The 24,868-nt window shown below is 39.9% G+C and overlaps 1 protein-coding gene and 1 long non-coding RNA gene across 2 annotated transcripts in view; both read right to left on the bottom strand.

Moving 5' to 3' along the window:
* The window catches only part of pparab (peroxisome proliferator-activated receptor alpha b), a 32,146-nt gene extending 29,707 nt beyond the window's left edge, over window positions 1-2,439 (bottom strand). The window contains exon 1 of the mRNA XM_031282688.2: window positions 2,194-2,439. The gene's annotated coding sequence lies outside the window, so the exon portion shown is untranslated. The remainder of the gene's footprint in view (window positions 1-2,193) is intronic.
* An 8,364-nt stretch (window positions 2,440-10,803) lies between these two features.
* Window positions 10,804-24,868, bottom strand: part of LOC116038337 — a 40,312-nt gene continuing 26,247 nt past the window's right edge. Inside the window, exons 5-6 of the long non-coding RNA XR_004102090.2 lie at window positions 18,815-18,908; window positions 10,804-12,417 (exon numbers count right to left, since the gene is read on the bottom strand). This is a non-coding gene — a long non-coding RNA (uncharacterized LOC116038337). The remainder of the gene's footprint in view (window positions 12,418-18,814; window positions 18,909-24,868) is intronic.

Below are 24,868 nucleotides of genomic sequence, written 5' to 3'. Positions count from 1 at the left end.
AAACACTTGTTTGAGCATGGGCAGAGTTCAGACAGTTTATTGCTAAAGACATTTTTTTTCATGCATTGTGCATATGAGATAAGAGTATCTTAAATGCATTGTTTCCCTCTGATTACAATAGTGAAGTTTGAAGATGAATTACAACAACTTAAGGACTTTAGAAAAGAGCAAAAGAAAAACATGGCCACTTGTAAGTGCAATACAAAGAGATCATTTCTCCTGTTTTCAATTAACTTTACTCCCTCAGTACAAATAAAAAATACCTGTCACTTTGAGGCTGCGTCAAACATTACACAATTATTGATGGATTTCTAACCACACTCAACAGAATGATAAGGTGATTCTGAGTGAAGACCTTTGATCTGAAGGTAAATGCAATGTCAATGTGGAGATTTTAAGGGTTAGCAGAGGGGGTACACAAAGGACTGAGTTGTATCTCAGTGTGTTTAGAACTGGACTGCAGAATGGAGCATCTGTTTTCAGATCACCTTTTGTACAAAGTCTCACTTTTGGGAAACATGTCAGCAAAGACCTTCAGAAGCAACTTTCCAATCAAAACTGATTTTTTTTTTTTTTTTTTTATAGTAAGTCTCTTCTAACCATGTACATTTAAAAACATAAACAAGCCTGCTGCAACCATCACATACAGCCAGGAGTCTTTGTGGTATTCAGTCAGTCCTAATGTCATTTAACAATCAAAATAACAAAAGCAATCTAAAACATAAGATTGGGTGCACTGACAGGGGTTGAAACTTTGGAAACCCTTGTTACATTTGTTACACTATTTTAGTAAAGGACAGGTAAAAGACTAAACAACTATAATGTTGGTGAGGGGTATACATTCTTATATTGCTTAAGGGAACAGGACAGGTAGAGGAGGATTTGGCTTAAATTTTCCTTGAGATAGGCACTGCCAGGCACTCAATTTTCTTATGATAGACTACTTTATCAACTGCAGAATGTCACACAGTATTCACACAATCACTCAAATCAAATGATCTAAATATGACAATGTGTTTTTGCCTGGGTAGAGTTTTGAACTTCAATCAGAAATAATCATGCGATAATCAACCACAGTTTCATGTTTGAGAGGCACTAATTAATGGATAATATGTAACCGAGCTCTTCTGCTGCTGTGACTTCTGTTAGTTATGAATGACCACACACAAGGGGAGTAGGAGTCACTGAGACGGAGAGAAAGAGAGAGAGAGAGAGAGAGAGAGAGAGAGAGAGAGAGAGATGCTTCAGGGGTATTTTAGCAATTACTTCACAGCACCCACAGCTACATATTAACCGCTGCTTTGCACATTCGTCCTTTTAACACTTCACAGTAAAGCGTTCCTTCTGCAAAAGCCCTGATCAACAACCATAAGCAATGATAAAGATTTATGATTTCCAGGCACTACTTCAAGCCTGTCCTGGACGCCTGGTCCAGCTGGGGGCCTTTGTTGCATAACAATCCCTGTCCTCTCCCCTCACTAGAAGTTCCCTAGCAAAAATCCCCAAATCCATCTCTAATATGAAGCTCCTTGACACACTTTGGAAACAATATTTACTCTCAAGAAGCCATATGCAGGTGTTATGCAGGTGTTTCTAGCAATTAAAGCACCATGTCTCCAGTGCTCCAGACCTGCAGCATTACCGCAGAAACAGCATTTGAATAGAGTTTTAACGTTTACTGTGATGAATTTAACACACAGGTTTGATTTGACCTCTGACATTGTCACTGTCCCGGTGCATTAAACTGACCACAGGCCTCCATAACAATCAATTCTAATAAGTAACACACAGAGCCTCTTTAAAACCGCTATTGGAGTAATTAGGCACACCAACATGCCAACAAATAGCCTTTGTGTTGAGTGAATGGCTTACTATATAGATGTTGCATATTGATTAACAATTAAGCGCCACTCATCTGCGCAGGCGTGCAAACTGAAATCAGATTAGCCTGCCTCCACACAATAACAATGGTCCTATAATCCTGGAAGAATTTATTAATGTGCCCCAGTTGCCTGTAAACATTCGTGTGCAGGTGTTGGACTGCAAACTGGACAAATTCTAAAACTGGAGAACATGCATGCGCTGTTTCTGGGCTGCAGTCATCTGTGCATTAAACAAAATTCTTAGAGATAGTCTCTCAGCTGCTGCAGGATGGTGCATTTATTGGATAAAAGGCCAAATGAAGACATCTACCTTACAATAGACAGCCCAATCCGAAGCCGCCATATCCTCGGAAATCTCGCTGGGTTGAGAAGCGGTCGGTGTAGGATCGAGAGAGGAGCGAGGAGGGAAAAAATAGTCCCCCGACCCCGACCACGTCCTTGTTTGTTTCCCAGCAGCGCTGCCGCTGTCAAAAATCCCCCACCATATCCATACAAAGCAGAGCCATGGAGCTCACACCCGCAGGAAGTGACCTCATGACTGACAGCTGGAGGAAAGAAGGCGCACACCCCCCTGACACACCTATAGTTTCAGCGAATGGAGAGAGCGCAGCCGTTTCCTTTGAGACGGACGCCCCCTAACCATGGTGACAGCAAGAAAAAAAAGCCTCTTCCTCTAAACGTGCTGTACACAGTACACACTTTCCTGCAGTACACGCTAACACAAAAAATATAGAGGCGCCGACTGCAAAAATAGAGGGTCAGAGTGTAGGACTGTGGTTGTCAGATCCTTGGTGCTGTATGAATATATAACAATATATGAATATGTGCATACCAATGACACTGTCCTCATATGACCAGCATATGACCCTCCCAGGGTCACCCAATTGTTTTCCTCTCTCTTGCTCTTAATTCAGTGCAGTCTTATTCAGTTCAATGAAGCTTTATTGGCATACAGTTCTGATCAAACATGTTTCCAAAGCATAACTATAAAAAAGTAAATAATACATACATAAAGGTAGTGATATACATAAAACAAGTAATTACTGATAATACTTCAAAAGGAATAGCCTGCTGCGAAACACTCACAATTAGAGAAAGAAAGAAGACACTTCTGGAAAAATACAGCATAAAAACACAATTTAAAGAAAGTCCTAATTGTGTTGCTTCATGACAATTAGGGTTGACGAAAATGGACGCCTACTCTCATACACATGTGCAGGAGGATACACATATGGACAAACAGCTGCACAAAGACAACCAAGCTAAATCAAGATCTATATCATTTTTAAGGACAGGCAAGTGGGTACAATATTGGAGATGTGGGAGACGTGCTCATTTACTTAAGTAAAAGTAGAGTACGAACACTATAAAAAATACCCCATTACAAAAGTCCTACATTTAGAATTTTATTTTAGCGAAAGTACATAAGCACAGTATTACCGGGAAAATGTACATAAAATATAAAAATTACTAGTAAGTGCAGAATGCCTCTGTCATGTTACTATATTATATTATTGCAGGTCTGACTGAATATTTTGGGAAAGTATATACTCTAGTTTGTTTATATTTTGTCTGGAAATTTACCTCTCTCTCATCACAAACCTGTTTTGGCTGATAAACAAACCACCTCCATACATTTAAGACATATTTGCTTTAATAATAATTTGATAATTTAAAAATGTGGTACATTTACTGCTTCACTCTCATGAGAAATGACTATGACATATGACAATGTGCCTGGAAGCAAGATGTCTCTTACTTCACTGATAAGCCCATTCTCAGTGAATGCGCAATGGAGGCTTCAAGTTTCTACACCACACTTCTGTCAGTTTCATTTTGGACCAAGATTGGCTTCCAAACTGGTGGTGATACAGAGTCATCTTAAACTGAGATTAAAAGTGAGCCCAGAGAAACTTTTCCCCTCTGCTGATGAATGTGAAAAAGCCTTCTACAGTAGTGTCAAACACGGCACATCAATCATCCTGTACAGTGAAACACAAACATCTAAGTGAAGTAACAAGCAAAACACGTTAAATGCAGGGGGATATTTTTGCTTATATACATGCCTTGTCATGTGAAAACTACAGAACTGAAGGAGTCTGACAAGATTTTTGTTGATCACACAATTCTCTCACATCTGAGCAAAAGCACAACGTCTTTAAATTCCCAGATGCCTTGGCAGCATGGTGTAGTTTATGGGATGTTGACAATGGTCCTGCTAATTGTGTACAAAAACCCCTATGCACTTTTCAGGAGAATCAAATGGCAGCTGGAGGTTTGTGAGTGTTTCCAGTCAAACTGTTTTAATAAACGGCCCATTAATGAAGCAGCTCTGTTTTCTCCGCTTACGCCAGATGCTGAGTGTGCAACCCCGTTTGCAGATTGCATCTCTCTGCTCTCTTCTTTCCTCATCCAGCTCCCCATCACAGTCTGTCCACGTCTCTGGCAAAGCAATGTGGGCGTCACTCCACAGCTTGGCCCAAGGCCTGGAAGCAGATACTGGCTGTTCTGTATGAGTCCTGGGACCACAGTGGACCCCCTCACGACCTCTAGGCACACTCCGCACTAACATTGCATAGTGGTAGAAGAAGTAGCCAGATCCTTTTCTTGAGAAGAAAAAGGAATACCACAAAAAAAATATTCATTTGAAATTGTACCATTGCCTGATGCATTATCACGTGAGCAGCACTTTAATGTTACAATTGGTTGAGGTGAAGCTGATTTAAATAATTTACTGTTGGATCTATAAAACTATAGGCAACATATAGGCAGCATATTTTGTAAGTGTGTCATCTGTTTTGTATCTAAAATCTTAACTGGCAAAGTAATCATTAACTAGAGCTTCCCAAAATATGAAGGGCAGTAAAATGTTTCCTTCTGAACTGGTGAATTAGGACAAAAACTAATCAAATACACAAATAAAACATGTTGAATTTTAGTTTTTTTTAAATTGTACTTAGGTACAGTACTCACCTTCGTTCTTTCCAAACACACAAATACTGCTTGAAGACGACTCTTCAGATGTGTTGCATAGAGAGAATTTCTGCAGAATGGTGATGTCAATAGAGATTCTGTAGGATCCAACTGGAGACCCTGCGTTGAAGGCCCACATGTGAAAGCAAAGTAAAAATTTCCCTCCTCTATAAGTTGCGCATCACCTTAACTCAAAGTGTGCTTTGCAAAGTAAAATCTTGGTGATTGTAATTATTGCAGTACAATGTATTTTAAACATCAGTACTGATGCATCTAAAATCCAGTTCAATGTGCCTCTTTATGGTGTGCACTTTAATCTGTAACAATTTCTCCTTGTGAAGAATAACATGAAGAAACATGAGACCAAAAAATACAATAGTGGAAGTACTCAGATCATTTACATAAATTAAAGTAGTAATACCATACTACAGAAATACTAGTATTTAAGCAGAAATACTAGTATTTAAGCAGAAATACTTAAAGCCCACGTTGCAGGGTTTATTTTCTAATGAATTTGCGCAATTTTCTTGTTGGTAATAAACATTTAAACTGTTACCCAACAACATCAAATACAATGGATATCACAAAACGGAATAAAATACGAAAAAGTAGTACTATTTTACAGCGGTTTGCAATGATTCTCCTTTCCCCCACAATGCATTGCATTACGTCACGTTGGGGAGACGACAGACGAAAGCCCCGTCTCTGTTCACTGTTTATGGTCTCGGTCTGTGCCACTGGTCTTGCAAAATATGGCTTTTGGTCTCGACTGAGTCCATGTGTCTTTATTATGTGTATAATAATATTGGAGGGAAAGTGAAACACAGCTTGGACGGGGATGCTGTTTGGCTTTTCACAATTTTAGACAGTTAGCTACGCCGACGTTTGCTAACGTTAGCGCAACAGCGTTAGCCTAGACTGCTAGTTAGGTAAATATTACGACTGCCTTCGGAGTTTCCTATATCTGCGTCCACGTTGTCAACATAAGACATGTGGCGTTAGTGCTCCTTTTGTACCATAATTATATTGAATGAAATGTTAAGCTTCGCTTAACAGCAGTCAACCTTAAGCAGTCAACCTGCAGTGATGTTTGAAATAGAGACGCTTGTGTATGTGTTGGCTGGCTACGCAACGTTAGCTAATTCCGCTAGCATACGCACAGGCTAACTATAGCCAGTTAGCTTTGTGAGTAATGTAACAAAATCCCACCCATCTCGTAGGAGCGAAGCTTAACATTTCATTCAATACAATTATGGAACAAAAGGAGCATAACGCCACAGGTCTTATGTTGACAACGTGGCTGCAGATATAGGAAACTCCAAAGGCAGTCGTAATATTTACCTAGCCGTCTAGGCTAACGCTGTTGCGCTAACGTTAGCAAAACGTCGGCGTAGCTTTAGCTAGCTGTCTAAACTTGTGAAAAGCCGAACAGCATCCCCATCCAAGTAATAAATAAACACTAGCTAGGCAAATATGTTGTTACTGGAGCTGGAGCTACCATCAAAACGTGAGATATCTAATCGAAAATGTGTTTACAACGTCGGGGGATTTCACAGGTGGGACGGACTGGCAAGTTAGCCCATAGCTAGCATGATGCCTTCTATTTCTAGATCTAGCTAGATTACCCGTACTTAACTATCTGAACTAACGACATGATCACCGTCACTAGATATAAAGAAAACCTTGACTTTCACTTAGTGCTATTCACTGACAGTAAAAACACCTCTTCCTCATCCCAGTAAGTCACCATAGTTCTAGTACTAGGCTAAGGCACGTCTCCCCAACGTGACGTCATCACCGAATTGCGTTAAAAAACCCAATAATACCAAAAACAAATAGTGGCCTTTAACACTATTTGGAGACATTTTTAACAATGATATACATATGTTGAGTGCTTTATGTACCCATTAATCAACAGTGGTGGTATCTGCAACATGGGCTTTAAACTGTGAGTCTTATATAACATTATTAGTTGTTAATACTGGTGGATTAATGTGTAAGTAGTATTTCAGTGCTGTAGTTGGTCCAAGTGTTGATAGTTACTTTTTGTAAACACAAGAGAAAATTTTTGACCTTAGAACTAATATTTTAGACAAAACAATCTCAAGTAAAGTAACTTACTAGCTTTCTATGGAGCTTTCAACCATATGCCACGGTTTTCATCAGCGGATTGTGTTGTCATGGAGATGGACCTGTTGACATACGAGCGGATTTCACTACAGCACTTTTAGGACTTCTTAGTTGGGATTGGTTTGTCAAATCTAATAACAATGGATCATATTTTATAGGCTGGTCGTATGTTTTGTATCTAAAATGTTGATTTGCAGAGTGACTAGTAACAACAATGTAGTGGAGTAGAAGTAAATCGGGGAGGACATTAAATTACAGTTAGTAAGTAAAAGTATAGTAGTAAAAGGATGAGTACCTCAAAACTGCACTTAAATATTTGAGTAAATGTACTTATTCATATATTCAACCACTCATAGGCGTAATTTACACACGGGATGGGGGGTGTTACAACCTCCCCAATAATAAAAACTTGGCTTTTTCTGTTTTTGTTCCTTTTTGAATGTTTTTGCCGCTTTCTTCAACATTTTTGTTGCTTTTTTTCAGAGTTTTTGTCACTTTTTAAAAAATCTTGCATACATGTCCCGGGACCTCCCTAGATAATTGAAGATCTCAACCCCCCCAATGTTGAGGAGCAGTAGAGCTATAGTGTGTCTGCTAACAGAGCATCAGGGAGAAACAGTCATTACATCCATGGAATATGGAATATATTAATGCAAAATCTGGTCGAAATAGATAAATCTCAAACGCACACCCACACAGATGTCAACTGCAGTGCACTGAGTTCCTCCACAGCCACTGGTGATTTCTCCATGTGAGGAGGACATGGAGAAATATTAGACTCCAAAGCTACGGCTCGTTGCAACAAGACTCAAGAGAGAAGGCAGAAACAGAGTCCACAGTAATGGGCTACGGTCAAGACATTCTGTCTGGACAACAGCTGGTTTCCCAATTAAGGGGAGACTCAGAATGCTTTCCACATCTAATGACAACTGCCCCATTTGCTTACAACATGTCCGTCCCTGAACTGAACCTGGCTGTAATAAAGGAACAAAAAACTTGATGAAGTAATTTATGGTTATGAAATGGAAGAATTATAGCTTAAGACTTACTGCTTCACTGTCCGGCTTGCCAAGATGGATTTGCTTGTTTTTGAAGCCTCAAACGAAATCAAACCATAAAATGTGAATTTTTGGTTGTAATGAAATAAACAAATATGCAAATATGATTATGCCAGTGTTTGTAGTACTTGTGTGCATTATCCTCTGGTAATAGCATGAATGCATGTTAATATTGTATGACAATCAACCCTACAATTTAGCAAAAATGGATCAAATCAAACTTGACCTTGACATTTTATTTTCAATCAAAGTAATCCTTCTTGTTTTCAGTCACATAAAAAGGCTGTAGCCTTTTATAGAAAAAGTTTGAGGCATTTAGGGGACTAACATGTACTTTGTTTGACAAGGGTTAATATGATGACCCATGAAGTACAGTAAGTGGGTCAATGTTGAGGTTTGATCAGCAGACAGACCTCTGTTGCCACCTGCTGCCCAGAAATGTATGGCATGTTAGGTCCAGTCTATTTCATTTAGGCTGTACATACAACAAAATCACATATTTGCCCCAAATGGCTTTATAACACCCTCTATCTGTAGACTCTTGTTTCTTTCAATAGGAAAAAAAAGTAGATGATTAGTCGATTACTCAATGTTTTGATGACAGAAAATGAATCAGCAACTTTTTCAGGAAAGTCACCGGACGCCACAATCTTCTGAACATAACCATACTGAGAAATATAGAGAGAGTTGTGTGGAGCTGATAGTCTTAAATAGCTTTGTAGCAACTCATTTGGCAATGGCTTGAATGTAACGGGCATTCATTAATATCAAAAAGTTACGCACTAAAGCTTTAATTGATAATGAAAATAATCGTTGGCTGCAGCCCTAGGAGTAGGCAGAAATAACAATAGCACAATTACAATGTAGAGACAGATAATGACAACACTACTGTAGGTGAATAAGGCGCAAATATGCTGTATATGAAGAATGTAGAATTAGCATCCACTAGGTGGCGCTTTTGCCACATGTATAAGTGAGTGAGGTCTGGTAACGGCTGTTATTGAAGTTATATTGGTTATTAACTATATTAAAATGTTTTTTTTCTATGTGCAGAAAATCTAAATATGAATATGGACAAAATATTGCAACAGAGACACATGTTTTAATATCCTTGCGCTACATTTCAGACTGAATATTAGCTACATTTTGTAATCTTCGTGGCACAGATTAATGTGCCTGAATCTAGCTTTTCTTCATTTCAGCCAATGCACTCTGCTCAGTGGCTCACAAAAAGCCTTCAATCCTATCCACTTACATTCGATCAATAACACTATTCCATTTATACAACCATGACATCATAGAAAAGCAGTGCTGTGCGTGTTATTGTTGTCAAATTCCTGGAAACTTTGGATAAAACAATAGCATATTATTGAATTCTGACTCATATGTTTTAGACTGAGTCTCAAAAGTTTTTCATTAGTGCCTTTTTGCATGGGAAAAGAATATCCCAAGGTGGATGTCAAAGCTTTTTGAAATGTTTCCGATGAAGCTGTGAGGTGGGAGGAGACGAAGGATGGAGCATGGCCTTTAGAGATGCAACCCCAGAGACAGGATGCACACAGAGCCATTGTCTCACCAGGCTTAGTATTCAGCTCACTTTGCTCTATTACCAGGGCCAAAGCTCAAATCAATTCAATATGGTGGCTGGCGGGGGACAGCTATGCAGTGGGTGCAGTCCACATAGAAATACATCCAATGCTGGTCTAGACACAGGATACAGTGGTGGATTTTGTTTTCCCACGCTGCAATGTTACTCCTCTGTGCTGTGCTACTCCTGTGATGTATCTGTCACATAATCCTCAGTGTGTCAGAGACATTTGGTGAATGTGTTACTAGCTCAGCACGTTTGGTATGACTAACATGTGTGAAACCACGACATGCAAAGTAAAGCATAAAATATGTGCAAACCCAGGATGAACAAGTGTGTACAGTGGACATATTTATAGTAAAATGCATATTAATAATAAGTTTACTGTGACACAAAGTTAATCACTGGTTATTTGATTGTAAAGTGAAGATACGAGAGTGAAGGCTCTCACTGTGAATGACAACCCCCAAGTCTGACCTTGATATGAGATACAGGGCTGCAGTCTCAGACAGTGAGGCATGTCTGATGCCCAAGTTGGCCTGATACCGGCTGGCACTCACATCTATCTATCTCTCTTTGAGTGTGTGTGTGTGTGTGTGTGTGTGTGTGTGTGTGTGTGTGTGTGTGTGTGTGTGTGTGTGTGTATTTATGTGAGCTGTTGGCCAGAGAGAGTGTCAGAATACTGTAACCATCATCTGTTGCCATATGAATCATGCTGTAGCCCAGGAGGTGAGATTCTGCCATGGCTCTTCTTTCCATCTGCTCTGGTCTGGGCTGCTGGCTGATCTCAGGAAAGGATGGATGAACTTTATCAAGTGGTATGAAAGGGTATTTCAGAGACATTTCCAAAAAAATCTCAACCATTCAACAGACAAAGACAAAAGTGTTTGGTTATGTTGGATACAGGCTAGTAGAATCGATAAACTAGTAGCACTAACTGAAGATTTACTAAAATTTGGTAGTTGATGACTGGTTTGTTGATGTTAGGTTCTGGCTTTCACCAGAAAAGAGCAAGCACTCCTTCAATCTATACTGTATGTAAACTTTATCACAGAAACGACCATGCTCTGGAAACCAATGGGCACCAATGCAGTCGTTTCACTGCAGATAGCCTTAAAGTCTGAAACATTTAAATTGACACAAAGAACAGAAATAAAAGCCAAAGACAAAATTTATGAATTACCTTATTCTTTATTAATTTGAAACACAAAGTTTGAATAAACAAATCAAAGACAAATCCCATAGTGAACAGACTTTACCTGCTGATCCTCTCTGCTGCTATGATTGGCTGTTGCGCCTATGTTCCAGGTAAGAAGTGGACAGGGAGCAGGTTTGTTGATTTTGGGAGTTTTTCTGATGCCGTGAGCAAGATGCCCCCTGTCGTCTGTATGGTGACGTATTGCTGCCCTTCAGGGAAGGCAGTAGGTTGTATAGTTATCTCCTGATTGGGCAAAATCACTACCCTGAAACCACACAACCTACTACCTCATCCCGTTCGAACATCAGAAAGGTCGTACAGGTTGGCATGCTTGGGTGCAACTCGTACTGGAGCGCATTAAGGTGGAGTGACAGATATAAACACTGTACATTTTCTTATAAAATATCCTCATACATTTTTTTACATTTTAAAGATAAACACACTTGATATCTAAAGCAACTAACAATGACAGACAATGACTAAGTTTTGCCGTTTTTTATTGATCATAAAGTCTTAAAGTACAACCATGAAAATCATGAGAAAACGACGTAAAGCAACTACAATCCTAAATTGCCTACCACTATCAAATGCTGTAAATGAGTTATGTTCTTAGCAGTCAGTGAGTAAACATGCATATTGCAGTGTTGATCCAGATCCAAAAGCTCCAACAACGGCATCTGATGACATTACAGCCACTTCAGGAAAGACAGTAAGTTGTATAGTTATCTGACAGGAAGGGTATGACCCTAAAACTATACAACCTACTACCTCACCCCAAAGGACAGTCTTTAATAACTAAATCATTTCAGGTCCCCGTTCATGCAGGTAATCCGCTTTGACACACCTCGATGAATGCAAAACAGCGGTTATGACTCACTGAAACACAAATACACATGCCACTCTCCTCTGAGACACCTCACCAGTGTGACTGGAGTCTGTGTGTTCAGAACACAATGTGAAGACTGGGTCACCCAGGTTCATGACTCAAGCTCAGGGGGAATTCAAATTACAAGATTTTAGATTTCAAATTACAACAAGGTGGATATGTCCCAAACAAATTGTAAGGCCTAGATATTTCCATATTCAAATGTGACCAGCAAATAACTTAAAGGGTACTGTGAAATACAAAATAAGGATTTTATGGGAAATTGTAAAACCTCAAAACTATTAAAATGTTCATTTCATTAAATATTGTCCATTTTAAAATGAGCAGACCATATTTTCGTGAATGAAAAATCCCTCTTTGGTTGAACTACATGTGACGTGAGGTTGCAAGTAGATACAATTCATTGTAAAAAAGTAAATCATTGTATTACAATCGTATCCCTTCTTTCTCAGTACTGTTTGTGTGCTTCAGAAAGGAGCGTGTTAACAAAAGTGACCAGTGTTGACAGTGGGCAAGCTTAAGCTGGCACATATCCTGGCCCACATGTGCAGAGCAGAGGGCCGCAGCTGCTGCTGCTGTTAATGTTTCTCACCTGCTCTGTAACACGCAGCGAAGGGGGGGGATGAAACCTCCATCACGGTTTCAGCAGCATGTCAGGTAGCCTTCGTCTAAAAATCCCAGAGAGGGAAGATCTGTTACTTCTGCAACAAAGAACATGGAGAAATACTTCAACACAATGACTTTTAGATTTGCTTTCTGTGAGATCAATCGTAAACCCAGTGGCTGACAGTCTTTAAAAGAGTGTTTTTGATTCTCGGGTGAAAACACATTGTCTGAGTTTGCTCGCAATTTGTATATGTGGTTATGTGTGTTTACAATATGCTTGTAAGGAATTCTGTATAGCTTATACTTAAAAACACACCATCCTGCATGTTTACCTAACACACAATCTGCTGAAATAAAGTCATATCAGGGTAATATTTGTCAGCACGTACCTCTACAGTAACATTATTCTGTCTGTGAAGGCACAAATGTACAGCACAGCATTATACAGAATGGCATGTCTTGGGCTGAGAGACCCATTGTGTCTGCTCAGTGGTAAGTCTGAGGCTCTTTGCATTATTCAACACTGCTGTACTTACACCATAGCATTGGATGAGTGGATTGTAAGTATGCGCAAGCACACACCCTTAAAGATTAACAGACACACTAGGAGCACAAGAACACTTTGCGGACAGAAGGAAAGATACAGGATGGCAACCTACAGTATGCACACACTTACATGTAAACATACAGTAATGACAGACAGAAAGGAACAAAAAGGGAACAGGGACTTAATTTACTTACCATATATTTAATATAAAGCTAACTAGCTAAATGTTCAATGAGAAACCAAAATAAAATTCACTGTTTACATTGTGAAATTGAAAAAGGCTGGAAGCATGAGATTACTGTTTTGCAGAAAACCCAAGTAGCACATTAGAGAACTTTTTTTCCATCATATTCAAACCAAGCAATGTTTAGGCTTTACTCTCTTTTAAGTGTTCCAACAGTCACTACAAACTACAACTGTCTGCTCTGCCTAAAGCATATCGCCATTCCTATCGCAGTCTATTCTCATTGTGCAGTCCTGCAAAACGCTGTGGGGTCCAGACTTCATAAGGTAAGGTCAAGGCACACTGTCCTCTCAGTCTGCTGACTGGACATACTTCGATCTAATATAAGTAGATGGCTCTGGGACCCTGACCAACAGAGTGCATGTCCAGGAAAGCTATTGCTTTCAAGTGATGCCAGTTGCCATCAAATAGTGACAGGGACTCATAAAAACACGCACAAAAGGACATAGTTTCGAATACAGGCACATGTGCACACACAAAATACCCTTTAGAGGGAAAAGGCAAAACATGATATTCATTCACCTCATCACATTTTCACACAGCGTACACAGCAAAGGCACACACTGCTTAAAAAGCCACTTTAATTCAATCACACTTCAGTCTAAGTGCTACAGTGCCTTTCAATCAATACTGAAGCTGAGTTTCACTGCAGTGATAGTAAGATGGAGTGCTGTAACCTTGTAAACTGATCTTTGGGGTTCTGGTGGTTTGTGGTCAGTCACTGCGGCGAGTAATTCGGAAAAAGAAGCTGGACATTTACACATTATGCAGCCCCAATTTTCATTATTTTCTATCAGTTTCTACTCATCCACATAGCAATAATTAAAAACATTATGATCCAGTCATTTGTTTGGTGTATGTGGTCCCACTAGTCCAGGTTCTAGATTATTGACCTGTGTTTTAGGGTGTGGGGTTTTGTGCATTTAACATTTTCTTAATTTAATCTTTATTTGACCATAAATCAGAATTTCTCTTTTGTGAGAGAGTCCTGGTCAAAATGGCACCACAGTTTACATTTCGAAAATAATGTCATCATGCAAATCCACTGACGTTCTAGGCAAGTGTAGGACCCATAAATAATGCTTCGTATCAAACCTCAATACCTTTTAGGTCGACATAAATGTGTCTGTAGCAGTATTGCAGAAAGTTGGCATCAAAATGCTTACTTAGAGTATTGTTCACTTATCGTATCATCAAACATTTTAGTTATATCATAACTAGCCACATTTAGACTATTTTTTTATAGTCTATTTTATTAGGGGTATTGTTGAGCCACTTTGTGTGTTTTGTAGAAACAAGTTTTAAATTCTTGAAGGTTCTCTAAGGTACTGGTAACATAACCCAGGTTTTATATTGGCACTAATACGGAACAAATTCAAATGATATCCAGTGTAGAAAGTCTGCTCACTGTAGCTTGCCCCAGATTTTTTTTTAAATGGCAGCCCGCAAAACTACGAAGTACACCATTGCATCGATGAAAGGATCTAGCGAGTGTCAAGTTGAAGACAGGAAGTCACGGCAGTTTTATGCGGCGTTGCTATGGCGATCAGCTAAGAATCCCTCCTACACTGAGAGGATACTATCCGCATTGGGAAACGAAATAGAGAAAAGCACCTGTTCCAAAAGTGAGTTGAGTTGAGCCAAACCATGCGGTGAGATAAGACATCAGATGCTTGTGTGCATATATTTTTTCTCTTACGTCTGTATACATCTATATGTGTGCACTGGTACAAGTGAAGTGGTGTCTGGGCAGATACAGGAGGAATCCAGATAGAAACTGTGGAGCATTTATAAAGGGACGCATGGCTTCTGTGCCCCCTTACAGCCCCCTCTGGGTAGCACAGCAGCCATGACCCATCTATTTATACCAGGGCCAGGGGGGAGGCAAGGGAGGACAGGAGCAGGGGAAAAGGAGAGGCTGCATGGGTAGGTCCTGTTACACATGCCAGGGGGGATGGCTGGGGCAAGCCACAGGGGGATTCTGCTCAAAGTCAGACAGGCTGACCTCCCCGTCACCTCTGCATGAGACCGATATTGAGCTCTCAAACCCTGTGTGAGTGTGTGTGAGGAGTGAAAGAAGAGGGAATGTATGGGTGTATATGAAGGTGTTTGAATGTATAGTATGGTCTTATGGGTCTTTGTATATGGAGCTACAGGTATGCATTAGTGCATGCGTACAGTATACGTGGTGTGTGTGTGCAGATCAACGTGTATGTACACATGAGTGATGGAGTGTGCATGTACTCACGCCTATGTGCATAATATGTGTGTCTGCTTGTCAGGCTGTGAGACAAACCGGCCCCAGTGACTTGCACCTCCATCCACCCCTCCATCCCCCAGCACAGCCATAAACATGCCAGGTGAAGAGGGCTGGATTAGGCAGAGTTAGCTGATCCCAGTGCACCCCCCCCCGGCCCCATCTTTAGAGGTAAAAAACGACCCCAATCATTGTAATGACAGGGCACGCAGCATGGGTCGCCCACACCACTCAGTCCAACCTTGCCAGCTGCTTCTCATCTCTCACACACAGTATACAGTCACATGTACATAGAGAAACATACACACACATGCCTGCACGTGTGTGCACACGTACACAGGTTGTGATGTTTTCCCACAATGCACTAATAGAAATACATTAGTGCATTATTATATACATTATTATAAATTTTTGATCATGTAAATATTCACAGGCTCAGTCTTTGGGACTCCATGCTAATGAAAGCTGGTGAAACGGCAAGCCACATATTTGTCCTCTTTTAAAAACGAACTTTTAAAAAATGCGCTTTTGCTTAATCAATTGCTTGCTTTGTTTAATATTTTATTGTATGCTTTAATTTTCTTTACTTTTAGGTTCTTTTTATTCCTCTTTTATTGTATCGTCATTTTATTGGATTTTGCTTTTATTTTTGCTAGTGTGAAGCACTCAGTAACCTAGCTCTGCTCTGGTCTGCCTGCAGGGCCCCTTTCAGCTTCGGCAGTGCCCCATCAAGCTGCATCTGTCGCCAGCTATATTTAGAGGGTGGGACAAATACCTTTCTCTCTGGATATGAACTTCAGCTGACAGACAGAGGGCCAGAGTAGGCAGACATAAATCTGTACAGTTTGTTACCTTGAAGAGCTCGTTACCCCCAGGCTACAGCTGGCAGTAGTCAGACTCACTACAGTGGTTAGCAGTTAGAGCTATAGCTAAGGCTGTAAATACAGCACAGTTAACCACAGTTAGCATTGAAAAGCTTGATTTGGCAGCAGTTATTACCACCAGTGCCTAGAGTTCCAGGACAGCTGCCAACATGAATGAGACTATATAGCAATGTACGCTGATAAAGAGATTTAACACTTCTCACTTTGTAAGTTATAAAAGAATAATGAATGAATTTCTGTGGATTTAAATCCCCTTCAAATAGTCCTACATTTCTGCCTGTAAGCATTTGTATGTGTGGCAGTGCCAGCGAGGCAGCCAGCGTGTGATATGTGACCATGTTGCATGGCCATCTGCTCTATATAACCATAAACAAACGCAGGCAGGCCAGCTTCACAGTATCATTTCCAAGAGGTCTGTGCCGGGTAAATGTATTCATGCTTTGGTCTCTGGGTAGATGCTGTAGAGATATGGCCTAGAAACAGACCACGGTTATGCAATAGCATTCATAATTCATTCCACAAACACAATATGGAGGCCACTCTGTCCCATATGCAAACACATGGCCAGATTAAGGACTGGGGAATCAAAGGGGACAGAGTGCATTTTAAACTGTTAGCAAAGTCATTGACTGTATGTCTCAATGAGAGCTTGTTTGTGACAGTCCTAAATAGGCCAGATCTTACTGCTGGAGGGACCTCTGCTTTATTTTGCACCAAGAGTCTATATCAGTTACATGCCAACAAAGATACACATTGATACAGTAATACTTTTTACAGTATCACTTCAAGCCATAATCAGATAAAGTACCCAGATATACACTCGGGCTGTTTTTTCTGTGTAAGCTGTCAATATGTTCTGCCCCACTGACGACAAGTTTTTCAGTGCATTTATCATATACACATGTTGACGTCTTCTACATTCCTTAAAAGGAAATCACCAAATGTATAAAAGAGGTTGGCACACTGGTCACCTTACCTGTTAAGTTACAAAATAAGACACCCAGATCCTGTGTGTGTGCCTGGTTAGGGTGCTTCCATGAGTTAATACTAAGTTGAATTTGAGCAAGCAAGAAACAATACTCTTTTTTTAACATTTAAAAGGCTAATTCCATAAAGTGTGATTGTGGTGGCTAATGGAATAAGTGTACAACTGATTAATAAAAGCAAAAAGTAAATTGGACTAGGATCAGATATTAAGTAAATTATTTTTTATGGAGGTCAAATGACGAAAATCACAAATGACAAAGACTACTCCTTAAACGATGGTCCTCTTTACACTAATCTTCCAATCAAACATATGTTAAGCTAAAACGCTTGATGATCTTGTGTGAGTCTGTAAGTTTAGCAATGGGCTGATCAAAAGAAAAGCAGCAGCAGACACCTACGTACTGAAAGCTCAATATAGTATCTGTGGTATTGGGGGCAGATGAGAGGAAGATTTCAATAACATCTGCACATGTAATAAAATGCCTGGCACATATAGAATTCCAGAGCCGCAGGCAGCTGGCTACTGTAGGTTGTAGGGTGGGGCCTGGGGTTACTGAGTGCATATGATACAGGCACAGTTGGGGTTGAGGCTACAGCTAACAGTGTGCTGTGGTTAGAGTGTAGACATGTACATAAGCAAAGGTTAAAGCTTTACCCATGGCTATATAGCACTAAAGATGGGCAGGTTGTGTTACTATGGGGGCCATGCTGCTGAGGACTCTGGCTGGTGTGGAGGACTGATGGAGCCTGGAAGGGGGTCATGCAGCTGTGGGCCTTGCCAGCACATTTGCCCCAATAGAAAAGAACTGTTTATGGCGTCCCCCCAAGGTCAGCCCTTTGAGAAGAAGAGCTGGGAAGGGTCCAGAGGGGAGGCTGCTTGTTTGTATGCAGTCAGTCGGCAACAATTAAAAACCTCTCTCCATCAGAAAAAGACATATTAAGTGTTCTATCATTGTACATTGGAGGACCTCTTTTCTTCAATTCCTACCACTCCTCTCTGTTTTTTTAATTTGCTCCTCAACCCAGCATCCAGTGTCACCCCCGTTTTCCCCCCACTTTACTCTATCCCTCTCATCCTGCTACCTGACTACTTTGGCAGTGATACACAAAATGGCGGCGGGGAGCTGAGAGCTGGAAAGCAGAGACTGGAAGCCATTTTCTAACAGACCAGGCCCCAGCACAGGAAGAGTCAAGACCCCCTATGCCTAGTGGACAATTAAGATTACACCCCGAGTGTTTTCTGTGCATGTGCACTTAGGATTATGTTTTTATTTATTTATTTATTATATACTGCAACAAGCCATTGGGACCACTTGGCCTTTCAAATGGGATAAAGGCACAACATACAGCCATTATGATTTAATCTAATGCAGGCTCACATTAAAATGAGTTGAAGGAAGAGAAAGAAAATAGATGTAGACAGAGCAGCTCATGCCATGCATATCACAAATGAAACTTATGAAGCATAATTACAGCCTTTATCTCGTTAAATGAAATGCAAGACAATAGAACCGCATTACAATACATCATTAAATAACAGCATATTCAATTTACGATACATTATGGTACTTACAATGCTGCTGCAATCGCCAGTCTGTCTGTCCATGATTTCACTTGTTGGCCAAATTGTTTGTGCCTGTGGCTGAAGTCAAAACCCATCTTACTGCCTACAACAGTGAGAGAGATAGAGAAAGAAAGACAGAGTGAGTGTAGAGAAGTGTACAGTCGAAGAGAAAGACAATTTACAGCGATAGAAACAGAGAGGAAGAGAAAACAATAGAGAGAAGCAGAGAGAGTGATCAGTTGGACAGCCAGCAGCAGCAGCAGCAGAAGCAGCAGAGGGCTGTAGGGGCTCCTCTCTGTAGCCTGTTTACTAATAAGCTCGCCCCACGGTCTTGCCTGGCCAAGGAAACTCATTAGTGGAACATGTAACACACCGCACCCTCTCTGCTGGCCTGTACACTGGCCAACTCTCACTGCCGCATGCTCACCCAACACCAACACACAAGCTCCATGGCCTTCGCCTTGCCCAGTAGCACCCACTCGCTGCATACGTGCACACACTTTGGCATGCTGTATTACTGAAAAGCCTACAGTGTCATGTGCGTGGGTGAAGTGGTGCGTATGCCTTGTACTTGCGAGCATAATAAATATAAAATTTTCTGCACATGCAGCACAGTATGTTCATGTTCACACATGAGGGCATGTACAGACTGCGCTAAATTTACAAGGCAGCTTTTGACATGTGGCTGTGTTATCCTGTGCATATGTAGGCGTTTGATGTCAGGACCAATGTGTGGAGGTGAAACGGGACAAAGGAAAAATGAGTTATTTAGTCATCAATAGTCAAATCTCAGATTGCAGAAAAATAAAGAGGGCGATAGAGACGTGAGGGCTGTCCTCTAGCGGACCAAGGAGGACACTGCCAATTAAAGGCCTCCACTTAGTGTGGTGGCGGCTGCTGAAGGGTGATAATTCTGTACAAGGACGCTAATTGCAGCGCGGGACATGGCCTTGCCGGGGAAGGATCTTTTATATATTGTTTCTAACGTTTGTAATTACAGTGCAGTGCCTTGGACTGCCGCCAGCACATGTTTATGGGCTCATGAGTAACCCAACTCCTCCAGCCCGTGGAGGGAGATTCATGCCCGAGCTGTGCACTCTATGCACTCACTGCACTCTGTGTGTGTGAGCGTGTGTGTTGTTTGTGTGTATGCATGTTGATGACTCATGAAGCCTGGGCGAGTATGTACAGAGGGCATAGTCTACAGTATATTAGTCTATACCACATGGATGGCTGCAAGTATTACAAGAGACCAGAATATACAGTATACATTTTTTTTAAACTGATCTCTATTGCAAAAACATTTTCTTTCTCTACAACTGTTTTAAAGTACTCTGTTAGACAGTGTGACTTGTGTAGTCTTTGATTCTAAACCCTGAAGAGTGCTGAATTATACAGTACAAATCAGTACTACAGTTGTATAAATTGCAGTCACATCAGTAAAGGATGTAGGTGATGGCAGATCAAAGCACATCGTATTTTCAATGTCAATGTTTCCGTAGAAAAATGAGTAACACAAAGACAGCTCAAGCCAGTGTATTTGTTTTCATTACTAAATGTAGCCAACTTAATTCATCTCAGCGCTGATGAACAGTAAGAAAGTGATAATATGGAGGTGGGTTGAGGGAAGGGATTTACAGTATTTTGATTGTTGGAGAGTTGCAGGCGAGGCCTTTCAACACTTCCAGCTCTACTTTCAAGTGAAACAATTTAGCTGATTCTGCAGTTTTTCTCTGACTAAATTGCCTTGGCGACAGCAGAGGCCAAAAGCTGAAGAAATATATGAGCATTGGAAAAGAAAAGTTGAGTGGGCGCAGCTCAGCGTTATCTGGAATATCGCTTTGCCTGGCAGGTACATAAAACAAGTATCTATTCCGACAATGTGTACCGAGAGACACTCACACGTGATGCTGTAGACTTGAGTCTCTAAAATACATATTGAATACATTGAGTGGTCAGAGGCAAAAAAAAAAGCGTGTTTTATTTAAATTATTCTAAATATTAGTCTGTTTGGGTGAAATAAATCGCTCTGCCAGTCAAACTTCTGACAAATTCCCTTGATGAAGTAGTTCAAATGCAGTAGGAGTCTGGTAGTACAGCAAGTGTAAGAAATTGGGCTTGGGTAAATAAACTCAGGAAAAAAACACCTTAGGCCCATCATGTAAAGGTGAAAGTTGCACAGGTCTCATTTCAGAACGTCTGGAGGAAAAGGGGTACAGGGGAGGAAAATCTACATCATCTGTCACCCCCCAAAACTCTCCCCCAGTCCAATATTATGTCATTATGACTGTGCTCACCATCTCTGTGGAGTTGCTGTGGTTTTGTGGATAAATTACATGTGACCCAGCTGACGTCCTGATTAACACAGGGAGAATAAAATGGCCCCCAACCCTCAGTAGTCGACCGGGTAATGGACTAATGGCTTCCATGTAAGGCGAGAGAAGTGAGAAAGAGCAGGTTTAGAGACTTTGGTGTGTATGTGCACAAATATAATAGGTGTGTGAGTGCATCAGCATACATGTGTGTAACTACTTTGTTTATAGAGCATTGAAATTTGTGCTCTTGTGCAATTATTTTGGAACTCGCATACACAACACTAACCCCAAAAACGTACAGTATGTGTGTGTGTGCGTGCGTATCGGGGTCTCGGGCCTCTTTGTCCAGTCTTTCTCTTCTCTTTTCAGGCTTGGCCTACTTCCTACTGTACTGTAGTGCTTATTCTGTATGAGTGTGCCACAGCCTGTTGTGGCCACTGTAGATCCATTCATCTGCTCTCCCACATTCACAGTACAGGAGGGCAACAGGGAGCCTGGCCAGCTTCTACCGCAGAGACCCAATTTGACTACATTGTCGTTCACCTCGAGGACATTTCAACAGCTTTTTCCACTAACTTACAACTGCTAAATAAAAGCCTGAAGCAGATGTTAGCTATGATTGACACACGCACTGTAAAATGTAAGCAATTGTCTCACAGGTTTTTGCAGAATACACTGTGTGACCTTCTGAACTGCTATGCTGCCAAAGTGGGAAATTTAAATCCAACTCCATTTCCACAAGCAGAGACGTGCTTGTGCTAACCTGCTGCATAGTGCACCACTGCTTATGCCAGTAAGAATATTGGACCTAAATCTAAGCTGAGACTGTAAAGTCGTCACATGCCCTAAATAAACATATTTTCAACATAATATCATTTCAGATTTTATTTCCCACGTCCTTCATGTTATGGATAAGAACATGCAGTGAGTATCCATTTACTTGAAATTAAAAAAATGAAGAATTGGAAAATGTGGCTGCTTTTGCTGCAGCAAGGGAGTTCCACAATAAATGTCTACATTTCTGGACATGTGATTTATGTAGCAATAATCTGACTTGAAAATATTTCTACTACAAGTTTCTTAATGCCAAAAAAAAAATCTAATTTAAAATGAATACATATTGTATCATTGTTGATTACATATATATTAAAAAAATGACAATGAGTTGGAGAATACATAGAAAATCCCCTTACAGGACTACCTATATGCATGTTAAGTACAGGCAACCCAGGCAGTACTATATGTCAATCAAATCCCTAACCCTGACAGTCCTCCAGAGAGCTCAGACATACAATATAACTTTTATTATGCTGGGCTTCTCAGCTTTATTGTACTTAAAACTGCACACTGAAGGAGAAATAAAAGAGGCTTCATAATTATGGCAGAAACATATATTTACAGCGAGTGCTCACTTGGCTCCCATTCACCACTCCAATCTGGATTTCATATTAGCCAGGAGGAAATTGGATGGAATTCACAACATCACAACAAGCTCATAAATGAAACAAAATCACATAATCTTAAATTCCAATTTATCCACTTAACAAATGAAGCAGTGTATTGGTGTTGTTCTGGTGAGTGACTCATTTTCACTGTGTTGCACTCGAAAGAATACACTGAGCACTGGCACATGACCTAAACCACATACTCAACACTTCAAAAGTATCTGGCAGAAATAGTCAGATCTAGAAACATACCGTCTTTACAGTGCTGCTGCACCACACATGACCATTAAAATCTACTACAGGAAACATCTTATTCAAAAAGTAATCTAGAGATCAAAACAATGTTTCATTTTTATTTAGATTACACAAATAAACAATAATATTACACCCCTGAATTCTATTATTTCCATGTGTTAATGTTGTGTGAAATATACGATTTTTAATATTAGGTATGCTTAACTCAGACATGTGGCAATGCCTCAGGCTGGCAGTTTGCGACTCTTTTTTCTTATCAACGTCGATATATTTTTTGAGCTTATAACATTATTGAGAATAACAAATATACATTATCTGGAGCAATTGCATAGGAATTAAATAAGTAAAGATGCCTTGACATAATTGTTTTCTACACTAGTGTAAGGGCACAACTAGATTAGTATTAGGAAAAACTAAATGACGAGAATATTTAAATATACAATTTAAATAAATAAATACATGAAAAAAAGTTTATGATTACCCTTTAGAAGTCAAACAATAATAATGAGACACTTGATATATTTTGGGTTATTATATCAAAGATGAAAAACAGGCAATATTGCAATAATCTCAATATTATAAAAAAGTGATCCAGCAAGAAAGTGGACACACACACACACACACACACACACACACACACACACACACACACACACACACACACACACACACACACACACCTTATCATATGCTCTCTGGGGTATATTTTCTTCTATTTAGACATATGCTTATTTAATTTAAAAAAAGGTATTTTTCTCTGCAAGTATTTCCTCTTCTGAACGTGATGTCAGAACTTTTAAAATTCTTAAAGAGTTTATTCTTTAAAGAAAAAATAAGGAGTACATTATTTTGCAACATTTAATCTTTTTCTCTCTGAATATGACATAATGTTTTCATGTGAAACTCAAAATACGTATAAATCAAATGCAAATTAAACACAGCTAGGTTAACCATAAACGCAAAATAATTCAAGTATTGTTTTAAAAGCATGAATTACTTTATATTGTAACAATTACTTACAATTATTGTGAACACTGTAGAAATACAATTCTATACAATGTATAATTCATTTCCAGAGTGCTCGCTGGCCTGTTTTGGTCCATTCCTATAAGCATTAAAAAGTTATGAGGTTTTTTTTCTTGCATCTTTACAAAAAACATACAATACTTAGCAGTAACTAGTACTATAATGAAGCAAATACTGATTTAAATTATACAATTTAATAAAAAATCCATAATTTCGCATTCAAGTACAAGGCCAAAGTCAAGTTCAAGTTTGGGAAATTGTCCTAGCTGTGGTCTGCAGTTTCCTTTAGTTCCGCTTTTGAAATATATTCATGAAACACTGGTACTCGCATATTTAAAAGCTATATATCAAAAAATTGTTTGAAATATATGGACTGATACAATCAATTACAAATGCACTTTTGACTGTTCAGGATTAATAGAATTGAACACCATTTCATCAAGCCTCACACGAAAAGTGCAAAAACAGACAATATTAAAAATATGTTCACTATTGTTAGAAAGTATGTAATATCTGACATCCTGCACAATGAAAATGATTAGATTATACATACAAATATGTATGTTTGATTGTGTACTTGTATTTGCATGTGTATGTGTGTGTGTGTGTGTGTGTGTGTGTGTGTGTGTGTGTGACCCATTATTGGCTTTGCTGTATTTACTATGTCGCTGCAGTAAAGCTGAAGTTCACAGAATGCCTAATTGTGGACTGTACCAGGCTGTTGGATTGGTCAGGTATACTTTTAAACAGAGTGAAAATACTGCAAACCCTCACCACCCTCCCATCTGCCTCTCAACATGCATCCTTCCCCTGGACTCCTGCCATCCACTGCCAAAAAGGCCTTAGGGGTGGAGTAGTGTGATACTCAGCCAGCCAAAACCATGTGTCCACTGCTAGTTAAGCAGACCTTATATCCATATGAATGAACATAATCAACTATGTATGGAAAAGCTGAACCTGAATCACCTGAAAGCTTTGAGTAGTATCGGGTCGGCTTTGTCTTTTAAGAAGTCCCCTTTTAT

The sequence above is a fragment of the Sander lucioperca genome, chromosome 7 (assembly GCF_008315115.2).
Source record: "Sander lucioperca isolate FBNREF2018 chromosome 7, SLUC_FBN_1.2, whole genome shotgun sequence".
Lineage (NCBI taxonomy): Eukaryota > Metazoa > Chordata > Actinopteri > Perciformes > Percidae > Sander > Sander lucioperca.
Note: the sequence above shows the minus strand (reverse complement) of the source record. Positions and strands in the feature narration are given on the sequence as shown.